Source organism: Nomascus leucogenys, chromosome 16 (genome assembly GCF_006542625.1).
Source record: "Nomascus leucogenys isolate Asia chromosome 16, Asia_NLE_v1, whole genome shotgun sequence".
Lineage (NCBI taxonomy): Eukaryota > Metazoa > Chordata > Mammalia > Primates > Hylobatidae > Nomascus > Nomascus leucogenys.
The window spans coordinates 45,710,331-45,722,190 of record NC_044396.1 but is presented as its reverse complement, the minus strand read 5'-3'; positions in this window follow the sequence as shown (position 1 = coordinate 45,722,190).

Genomic DNA, 11,860 nt, shown 5'->3' with positions numbered 1-11,860 from the left:
GAGCTAAAATATCTAAATACCAGATGGATACAAATACTATAAAAGAAAGACAACAAGTTGAACTACATATAATACACAAAGCAGAATTCTGATCAATCCTAATAAATAATTAACAATATGCTTAAGGCAATAAAGAAAGAAGTTAGTACAATGAAGAAAGAATATGAGCAGTTAGTATAGAAGCTAATTATGCAGAGACTGGTGGAGGATTATTAGACTAGAAAATGGCTGGGCATTGATATTTACATACACACAAGCGCCCTCTCATCAAGGGCTGCACTTTGGTGGCTGAGAAAAACAGTGTACTAAACTCAGGGAAACGTTTTCTTTCTGAGTTAGGGTAGAAAAAAAAAAAAAAAAAAAAAAAAAAAAAAAAAAAAAAAAAAAAAAAAAAAAAAAAAAAAAAAAAAAAAAAAAAAAAAAAAAAAAAAAAAAAAAAAAAAAAAAAAAAAAAAAAAAAAAAAAATTCTCAGTAAATAAGGAAAAAAAAAACCATTTCCCATGGAATTGAAAGAATATACCAGAAGGAACATCAACTCCGGGAGTGAGGGGGGGGGAGGGACAGCATAGAATACACTAATGCTAAATGACGATAATGTGAGAAATCAACATGAATGATAAAAAAAAACATGTCAAAAAAAAAAAAAAAAAAAAAAAAAATTCCAGAAATGAGTATCCATACTCTCTGCATGATGTGAGAAATTCCAAGCTGAGAAATCAACGAAAAAAATGTTCCTTTATTAGTGATACTGATGGCAGCAGGGGCCATCTGGAGCGGCCACTGCCATTATGCCAGCTGCAGCAAGGAGGCGCAGCTGGGGCTGCACACTCCGTGGAGCTGGCAACAACTGGGAGCCCCACCCCTTCCAAGCTCGTGGAGCAGGAGCTCCCAAGGTGCAGCCGCAGCCACCCCAAACACAGCTGCCGACCCAGGCCTCCCACTCCATAGAGCTGGCAGGACCGCTGCAGCTGCCCAAACCTCAGCTGCAGACCCAGGCCTCCCGCTCCACTGAGCAGGCAGGATCCCCATCCCCCCAGGCATAGCGGCAGCTGCCCAAATTGTGGCTGCAGACCCAGGTATCCCTGCACTCTTGGGAGCTCGGGAAGGACCCCTGCCCTCGCAGGCTCAGAAATGCCTGTTCCCACTGCCTGGCTTCTCCCTGCTATCAGCACCTGTTCTGATGTCAGAGCAAAGTCAGGGCTGATCTTGGGCACTGTGACAGCCCCATGGGGTGTGCACATGCTCAGGACAGAGCTGACATGCCAGTCCCTGCCGCCTTGTCCCCCTCCAGATTTTGGGCGCCAATGAGCAGAGGAGGGAAGCCGAGGAGGGTCTGAGGGCAGCTCACACTGGCCTGCAGGCACCCCTTGGCACCTACAGCCTCAGCACCATGAACAGCAGCAGGAGACAGACAGGTTCCTGGGTAGAAGGGGGCAGGTCCCCAGTGAGGCTCCACCTTCAGGCCAGGGAGGGCCTGAAAGTTGGGGCCTGGGCTGCCAGTGTGGAGATATGTGGTGCCTTTTCCAGGCCTGCCCATGACCACCCATGGGCCAATCAGTGTGCACTTCCTCCCCTCTGAGGCCGAGAGAAGCCCCAGCTCAGCCAGAGCTGGGCAGACATCAGGATGACCAGCTGCAGAGAGGAGCTACCAACTCCAGGGCCTCCTCTCTGCGGAGAGCTGCAGAGATGACTGGATGACCTGCCTGCAGAGAGATCTTCCCACTCCAAGTCTCCTTTCTGCTAGGAGCTGAACACTCATCAAGACATCCTGTCTGCGGAAAGGAGCTGCCCCCTGTGGGAGGCTGAGCTGTTCCATTGCTCAATAAAGCTCTTTTTTGTCTTGCTCACCTTCCACTTGGCTGCATACCTCATTCTTCCTGGGTGCAAAACAAGAACTTGGGACCTGTCAAATGGCAAGACTAAAAGAGCTGTAACACAAACAGGGCTGAAACATGCTCCTTGCTCACCATGTTGCAGGTGAAGAGGAGAGAAGAGCTGTGGTCCTTCAGGGACCCTAGACCTGGGGGTTCCCCAAGCCAGGGCTGTGATTCCCTCTTTGGGGCCCTACGGTTCCTGGCATCTCCAAGCATCCGGGTGCCACTGTGTTTCCAGTGCCAGTCGTGGAAGCTGCTTCCAGTGCGCCTAGTCCAGCTGCATCCTTGCAGAGAGCCTGAGCCCATGCTAGCACCTGGAGTTGCCTGCCCCACTGCAGCAGCTGGCATGTCTGACTGCACAGTGGCCAGACCCCATGCTTGCTCACACACCCGTCACAACTCCATGCCTGACTCACCCTTGGCAGGTGTGGGACCCAGGCCAGTAGTATAAGCCAAGCACAGCCTGACAGGCCAAGTGGGCAAAAAAAGCCCAGGGGGCTTGAGCAAAACTTGGGCAAAGGCACCACTGGTCACAAAGGTTTCTCGCCAGAAAAATGACACCTCGAAGATCCTGTAACAACACCCCTGAAGAATCTGGAAGAAGTGAATGCAAAACTCCTCCTATAGTCCAGAGTACATGAGAATCTAATAGCCAAACCTCTACTGAAGATACACTTGAGATAAAATATTATTAAAAACTTGAGGAAACAGTCACCATGAGCAAGAGTCAGCAGACTTACCACCCCAAGGGCGTGTAACTATAGAAGCAAACTAAAAAGATGATTTTAAAAGCCTATGTTGAAAACAATTTAAAATGGCCGGGCGCGGTGGCTCACGCCTGTAATCCCAGCATTTTGGGAGGCCGAGGCGGGCGGATCACGAGGTCAGGAGATCGAGACCACGGTGAAACCCCGTCTCTACTAAAAATACAAAAAATTAGCCGGGCGTGGTGGCGGGCGCCTGTAGTCCCGGCTACTCGGAGAGGCTGAGGCAGGAGAATGGCGTGAACCCGGGAGGTGGAGCTTGCAGTGAGCCGAGATCGCGCCACTGCACTCCAGCCTGGGCGACAGAGCGAGACTCCATCTCAAAAAAAAAAAAAAAAAAAGAAAATAATTTAAAATAACAGAAATATTCGAGACCTAAGAAATATTTTATTCTTTCTTATGAGATAGTTTTTAAAGTCAACTTACTGAAGTATAAAAAAGGGAAAAAAGAATAGAATGCTAGTAATAAAACACATAGCTAGTAAAATAAAAAATAAATGGATTTATTAATAGCAGATTGGGCTATAAATTGATGGAATTATCCAAAATATAATCCAAGACTTATTAGAATGAAACTATTACAGAAAGGTAGAGACTGGGTAGAGATAAGATCTATCATATATATGTATAACTAGAATCCCAGAAGAAGAGGCTGTAAATCATTGAGAAAACAGATGTATTTGAAGATAGAATGTCAAATAAATAATTTTCAAAAGTTACTGGAAGATAATCCTTAGATTCAAGAAACACAGTTTTTTTTTTTCTAAAATCTTTTTATTATTATTATTATTTTTGTTTTTATTATTATACTTAAAGTTCTAGGGTACATGTGCACAACGTGCAGGTGTGTTACACATGTATACATGTGCCATGTTGGTGTGCTGCACCCATTAACTCATCATTTACATTAGGTATATCTCCTAATGCTATCCCTCCTCCCTCCCCCAACCCCACGACAGGCCCCAGTGTGTGATGTTCCCGATCCTGTGTCCAGGTGTTCTCATTGTTCAATTCCCACCTATGAGTGAGAGCATGTGGAAGAAACGTGCAGTTTTAAACAAGATGAAAATAATCCACATTTGGTGGTACTTATACACCATGGAATACTAGGCAGTCATAAAAAGAACGAGATCATGTCTTTTGTGGGAACATGGATGGAGCTGGAGGCCATTATCTTTAGCAAACTAACACAGGAACAGAAAACCAAATACCACATGTTCTCTCTTATCAGTGGGAGCTACGTAATGAGAAACTCATGGGCACAAAGGAGAGAACAGACACTGGGCCCACCTTAAGGGTGGTGGGTGGGAGGAGGGAGAGGAGCAGAAAAAATAACTATTGGGTACTAGGCTTAGTACCTGGATGATAAAATAATCTGTAAAACAAACCCCTGTCACATGAGTTTACCTATATAACAAACCTGCACCTATGCCTCCTAACCTAAAATAAAAATAAAATAAAAAAGAAAGCAAGATTAAAGAAAAAAAGAGAAAAATCCACATTTAGAATATGATGAAACTACAGGACAACAAAGAAGAAAAATATTAAAGAAACCAGAGTGAAAAAATAGCTTACTTATAAAGGACAAAATATTATACTTTACATAGGGCTGACTTCACAGTTTTGAGCAAGGTCTTCAAACTACTGAGAAAAATGTCTTCCACATAGAATTATATACCTATATTCATTTGCTAGAGCTGCCATTAAAAAATACCAGTCTGGTGAATTAACCTTTCTATCGGCATCTCTCTAAGCTTGCCTGTGCTAAAGAGAGTTTAAAAAATGGATTATTAGCAAATTCAGCTATTTAACAAATATTTGATTGCCTGTTACAGACCAGATACTACTAGTTATAGGTATCACAAAGATAAATAAGAAACGTTCCTATTCTGAAGAGATTACCGGTTTAAAAGGAGAAAAATGTTGTCAGAAAAGGACTTCTTTTTCCCTTCGTACCTTTCACTCACTGGTAATAGACTAAGTATTCTAAGCTAGTGCCCCTCAAACTCTAGCAGGGATAAGAATCACCTAAAGTTCAAATTCTAAATTAGAAGGTCTGCATTTCTAACCGGCTCCCAAGTGATGCTGATGCTGTTGGGTCTGTGGACCATGCTGGAATAAAAAGTTCTAGGCCAGGCACAGTGGCTTACGCCTGTAATCCCAGCACTTTGGGAGGCCGAGGCAGGCAGATCATGAGGTCAGAAGACAGAGACCATCCTGGTTAACATGGTGAAACACCGTCTCTACTAAAAATACAAAAAAAATTAGCCAGGCATAGTGGTGGGTGCCTGTAGTTCCAGCTACTCGGAGAGGCTGAGGCAGGAGAATGGCGTGAACCCAGGAGGCAGAGCTTGCAGTGAGCCGAGATTGCGTCACTGCACTCCAGCCTGGGCGACAGAGCGAGACTCTGTCTCAAAAAAAAAAAAAAAAAAAATGTCTAGCAGGTACTCTTTCAAGTTGCGGAGAATTTCTTTGGTATTGTGGTATTCTGATTCAAACATTTTAAAATGCTCTACTTTAGGAATCTAGTTACATATGCTATATTTTCTAAATTGACAGTTCTGTTTGTTTTACGAAAGTATGTCTGTTAACTTTAACAGTTCACATATCCAATCGAATCGACACAATCCACAATTGGATTAACACAATGTGGATTGTGTCAGTTTGACTGGAAAGGTTAAGACATTTTCTGGAAACTATACTGTTGGCTAACAAAGAGCAAGTGATCATCTCGGCCTCAGAGTATAGGGTGTTTTCCTAATTACAGTGCAGGCCCAAGCTACAGCAAGTGTCGTTTCAATAGCAACGTTAAATCGGAAGGATGTCAGGCATATGCCAAACACATTGCAAAGAAAAAACCTGTTTTGTAAAAATTGCTCTATCCATCTTCCTCTTAACTTTTCTGTCTTTCCTTTTTTTTCTTTTTTGGCAAACCCTTAGAGCCAGAGTGTCTTTTCTTAATAGCCTCTGTTTTATTTTTATTTATTTATTTTTTTTTTTTGAGACAGAGTCTCGCTCTGTCGCCCAGGCTGGAGTGCAGTGGTGCGATCTCGGCTCACTGCAAGCTCCGCCTCCCGGGTTCACGCCATTCTCCTGCCTCAGCCTCTCCGAGTAGCTGGGACAACAGGCGCCCGCCACCACGCCCAGCTAATTTTTTGTATTTTTAGTAGAGACGGGGTTTCACCGTGGTCTCGATCTCCTGACCTCGTGATCCGCCTGCCTCGGCCTCCCAAAGTGCTGGGATTACAGGCGTGAGCCACCGCGCCCGGCCAAATAGCCTCTGTTTCAGACTCTTAATCATCTTCCCCCATTTAGAGCTTACTGGGAAGGAAATGCAGGCACTTTAAATCTTATTTGAATTGTTATTCACTTATTTTTTAAAATCTTGTTATAAAACAAAAACCACATTCAATGTTATTCACTTATGACCATGTTATAGTACCAAACCAGAATGTTTATTTCCTGCTTGCCTCCATGCTCAGAATATCCTGGAATTACCTTTTTCCTACCATTTCCTATTGTTTTCCCCTAGGCTAAACCAGATATTTAGCAGTGAATTTTAGTGACAAATTTGGCTTATGACTCATATTGTTTGGTTAAAATGTAATCTGTATATTCCATTGTATGGAAGGTTAAATTGTATGTTAATATGCTTTCAAATGTAAGCTAAGCTGTAACAATCACATTGTCTAGTAGGAACTTTCCCAAAGGATGAGTACATCTTCAACAAAAGAGTACTAAATTTGTTTCTATCTAGATTTCTGTATTTTGACTCTGTCCTATATCCATGCCGCATCTATATAAGCATTATCGGGGAACCTGCTCCGATAATCATGTAGGTTCCTTTCTATCTTCCTAAGCGTCGGCTGGCTTGAGAAATAAAAGGACAGAGTACAAAAGGGAGAAATTTTAAAGCTGGGCGTCCGGGGGAGACATCACACATTGGTAGGATCTTTGATGCCCCACAAGCCACAAAAACCAGCAAGTTTTTATTAGAGATTTTCAAAAGGGGAGGGAGTGTGCAAATAGGTGTGGGTGACAGACATCAAGTACTTAACAGGGTAATAGAATATCACAAGGCAAGTGGAGGCAGGGTGAGATCACAGGACCACAGGACTGAGGCGAAATTAAAATTGCTAATGAAGTTTCAGGCACCACTGTCATTGATAACATCTTATCAGGAGACAGGGTTTTGAGATCAACCGTCTGACGAAAGTTTATTAGATGGGAATTTCCTCTTCCTAATAAGCCTGGGAGCGCTATGGGAGACTGGAGTTTATTTCACCTCTACAGACCATAAGAGACAGGTATGCCCCGGGGGGGCCAGTTTAGAGACCTACCCCTAGGTGCACATTCTCTTTCTCAGGGACATTCCATGCTGAGAAAAGGAATTCAGCGATATTTCTCCCATTTGCTTTTGAAAGAAGAGAAATATGGCTCTGTTCTGCCTGGCTCACCGGCGGTCAGAGTTTAAGGTTATCTCTCTTATTCCCTGAACAATTGCTGTTATCCCGTTCTTTTTTCAGGGTGCCCACATTTCATATTGCTCAAACACACATGCTGTACAATTTTGTAGTTAACACAATTATTACAGGGTCCTGGAACGATATATATCCTTATCGGCTGACAGGATTAAGAGATTAAAGTAAAGACAGGCATAGGAAATCACAAGGGTATTGATTGGGGAAGTGGTAAGTGTCCATGAAATCTTTACAATTTACGTTTAGAGATTGCAGTAAAGACAGGAGTGAGAAATTACAAAAGTATTAATTTGGGGAACTAATGAATGTCCATAAAATCTTCACAATCCACGTTCTTCTGCCATGGCTTCAGCCGGTCCCTCCATTTGGGGTCCCTGACTTCCTGCAAGAAGCATTGTAATAACAAATATATTGAATAAAAGGCAGTGTTGCTCCACAAATAGAGCAGGACTGAGTGGGTTTGGCTTACCCAGGGAAGAGCTCAGACTGATGCAGATTAGAGGAGATGCAGATCAGAGGATACAAAGGAACAGATATGGAGGATAAACAAGTCTAGAGATCTAATGTATGACTTAAAGGCTTTAGGTAATAAAATTACACAGTTTTAGGTTTCATACTAAATGAGTAGATTTTAGCTATTCTTGCCACACAAACGAAGGGTAACTATGTGAGATGATAATCTGCTCCACTATAATAATGGTTTTACCATCTACATGTAGTCCACAGCATCATGTTGTATACCTTAAATGTGTACAATAAAATGTATTATAAATAATTAATGCAAATTAATGGAAGCCACCTGAGTATTGTATAGTGACTCTAGTTTGTAACAACTCATAAATAATTAAGAATTTAGGCTGGATGTGGTAGCTCACACCTGTAATGCCAGCACTTGGAGAGGCTGAGGTAGGAAGATTGAGTCCAGGAGTTCAAGACCAGCCTGGGCAACATGGCAAGACCCCCATCTGTACAAAAAATTTAAAAATTAGCCAGGTATGATGGCTTGTGCTTATAGTCCCAGCTATTTGGGAGGCTGAGGTGGGAGGATCACTGGAGCCCAGGAGGTTGAGGCTATAGTGAGCTATGATCATGCCACTGTACTCCAGCCTGAGTGACAAAGTGAGACTCTGTCTCAAAAAATAATAATAAATTAGAAAGAATTTTAAGGGAAAATAATTTTCAACCCAATCAAGCTGTTATGTATAAGAGTTCAAAGCTGAAAAATGCAAGATTAAATACTTCAATAATTCAGAAATCTTAGAAGTTACCCTTTTATTAAAAGCTACAAAGCTTTTATTAAATGAGATAATTTTTCTTAAGTTCTTATCCAAGGTCTAGGTATGAATTAAATGCTCAATAAATGATAGCATTATTTATTTATTTATTTATTTATTTATTTATTTATTTATTTTTTTGAGACGGAGTCTCGCTCTTTCACCCAGGCTGGAGTGCAGTGGCGCGATCTCGGCTCACTGCAGGCTCCGCCCCCCGGGGTTCACGCCATTCTCCTGCCTCAGCCTCCCGCGTAGCTGGGACTACAGGCGCCCGCCACCTCGCCCGGCTAGTTTTTTGTATTTTTAGTAGAGACGGGGTTTCACCGTGTTAGCCAGGATGGTCTCGATCTCCTGACCTCGTGATCCGCCCGCCTCGGCCTCCCAAAGTGCTGGGATTACAGGCGTGAGCCACCGCGCCCGGCTGATAGCATTATTTATAACTAGCTAAATGCTGTTCTTCCTTTTTCTATTTACTATCTGATGTTTTAAGAAAATGTATTTTTTCATCATATATTTTTTATTATATATGAAATTATATTTAATAAGCATCAATGGAATTAGACCATATAATTCCCATGATTCTTAGATTTCTATGCATAAGCCTCTTACTGGGCTTTCTTTTTTAAGAAAAAGAAACTCATTAATAACCTAAGAGCCTGGTAACAAGAAGTAAAAGTAAAGATATAGTCTATAGCAAGAACTAACCTCATGAAGCTATAACCCAAATCTTTGAGCCATGGCTGTCATGATGCATATGTAATTAAAAAGTGATGAGTGGTAGTGGCTTGAGTGATTTTTTACATTTTGAAGAAACAGCTTCAAAATGGACTATCTATCAAGATATATTCTAGATCCATAACCCATGAGCTTATCCCTTCTGTGTACACACACACACAGGCGCACACACACACACAAACACATAGATAGATAGATAGATAGATAGATAGATAGATAGATAGATAGATGTAGATATCTGTATCCCAGTTCCATCTGAGATTTCATTAGAATGGGCTTTACTGACCATATTTCTATCTGCATTTTGGTATGACCACTTAACCAGTCTCTAAGGAATTCCAAACTTTCCCTAGTCTTCTTGCCTTCTAAGGATCTCTCCAGAACCATCTTTAATGTTCCATTTACAGAAATATAGGGGTTTTCTAGCCTGCTTTCCCAAATTTTTCCAGCCTCACCCCATTATCTGGTTCCAAAGCTGCTTCCATGTTTTCAGGTATTCATTTTCATCGATACCACATTTCTCGGTACCAATTTTCTTAGTTTTCTGTTGCTTCTAACAGAACACTGAAACAGAATAATTTATAAGAGACAAAATTTATCTATTACAGTTCTGCCAGCTGGGAAATCCAAGGTTGAGGGGCTGCATCTGGTGACAGCCTTCTTGCTGGTGGGGACGCTCTGCAGAGTCTTGAGAGGGAGCAGAGCATCACACGGTAAGGAGGATGAGCATGCTAATATGCTAGCTCAGGTCTCTCTTCCTCTTCTTACAAAGCCACCAGCTCCACTCTCATGATAGCCCATTAATCTATTAATTTATTAATTCATAAGTGGATTAATTCATTCTCCCCTTAAAGGCTTCACCACTCAAAACTATCACTATGGGGATTAAACTTCAACATGAATTTTGAAGAAGACAAACATGTGAACCATAGCATTCTGCTTCTTGACTTGATCCCCTTTTTTCCTTCCCTCTTTCTTTTTTCTTTTTTACTTTTTCTTTCTTTCTTCTAAAAAATCAGGTTTCTCAAGGTTTCATTTATATGCAAAAATTTACCGATTTTAAGTGCTCAATCTGATAATTTTTGGTAAGTGTATAGAGTCACACAGCTACCCCACAATCATGATGTAGAACACTCCTGCCACTCCAGATGTCCCTTCAGAGGCCCTTGCAGTCAATCCCCTTCTCCTAGCCTTGTCCCTGGGAAACTTGTTTCCTATCTTAAATATGAAGAGGAATGTTGACAGTCTAAAAAACAGCTTGGTAATGTAAATGTTCCCTATGGCATCTTGTTCTTAATCTACAGTGATTGCACGTTGTTGGTCATTTCCTAATTGGCATCCGGAAGAATTGGAAATCATTAAAATCTGCCTACCTTCTGTCCACTTCCATAGCCACCAGCTGGACTCATTATCTTTGTTGATTTGCTCCGCGTATATCAAAGATATACTAGCTTCATGTTTCCAAAGATATGTCATGCTAATTGGCATCTCCTCAGAGGCTGAAAACACACTCTGTGCTTAAAGAGAAAGAGATGCACAGATGCAATTAAATGTAGTAAACTCCATCTCCTACTTATTTTTCTATTACCCTTTGGCTAGATTTTGATAAAGTTTTGTTTCTGAAAGATTGTTATGTTATTAACCTGTGGAAATAGGAAAAGATAAGGAATAATGAGTGGATGAGGTTCGAGCAATGCATCTAGAGGATGGACAATTGCAGTATAAATATGGTGAGATGAATAAAAATGCATTATAAACCATTTGTTGAGCATGCATCAAGCACAATTCTGAGATATTAAACCAGAATATGCTGTGATTCTCACCCACAGGCATACATCCAAGTAGAGGAGACAGCCAGGTAATCAGGCAAAGATGATAAGTGATGCATGCAATGAGAGCAGCAACACTATTTACTATGGGAGCACACACAAAAAGCAGGCTGAGATATTCTGAGAGAATGCGCTGAAAGTGGATGGGAAGGTGACAGAGACACTGGGGCTGCAGGAGAAGGAAGCTCGGAACCCTGCACAGGGTTGCCCAAGCACTAGGACTCATTCCTGGCCCTAAACACCTTCTTTGCTTTTCTTTTTGAGATGGAGTTTCGCTCTTGCCACCCAGGCTGGAGTGCAATGGTGTGATCTTGGCTCACTGCAACCTCCGCCTCCTGGGTTCAAGCGATTCTCTTGCCTCAGCCTCCTGAGTAGCTGGGATTACAGGTGTGTGCCACCATGCTTGGCTAATTTTGTATTTTAGTAGAGACAGGGTTTCACCATGTTGGTCAGGCCAGTCTAGAACTCCTGACCTCAAGTGATACACCCACCTCAGCCTCCCAAAGTGCTGGGATAACAGGTGTGAGCCACCGCACCCAGCCCCCTAAACAGCTTCTAAGGAAAGGGTAAGTGAAATAACTGCAGTGTGGCTCACTCTCACCATGGACCTCTGGGATCCTAGCTGCAGGAAGTCTCACAATACCCATGGACATTTGACTTGGCAGGGGGACCTGCCCAGAAAGTCAACAGAGACAGAGCTTGAGTCTGCACAAAACCTAGGAAGTTTGGTGCAGAGACAGCTGCAAAGGAACACAGCCATAGACACCCATTCCCCAAGGCTCTCCATACTCCTCTAGGTGGCTCAGGCCTCTGCTAACTGCCAGACCTAGAAACATCTGGGCTGTCTTCCTCCTGGAACTAGGGCAAATTGGAGCTACATGTCTCCTGTCTACTGACCCCTC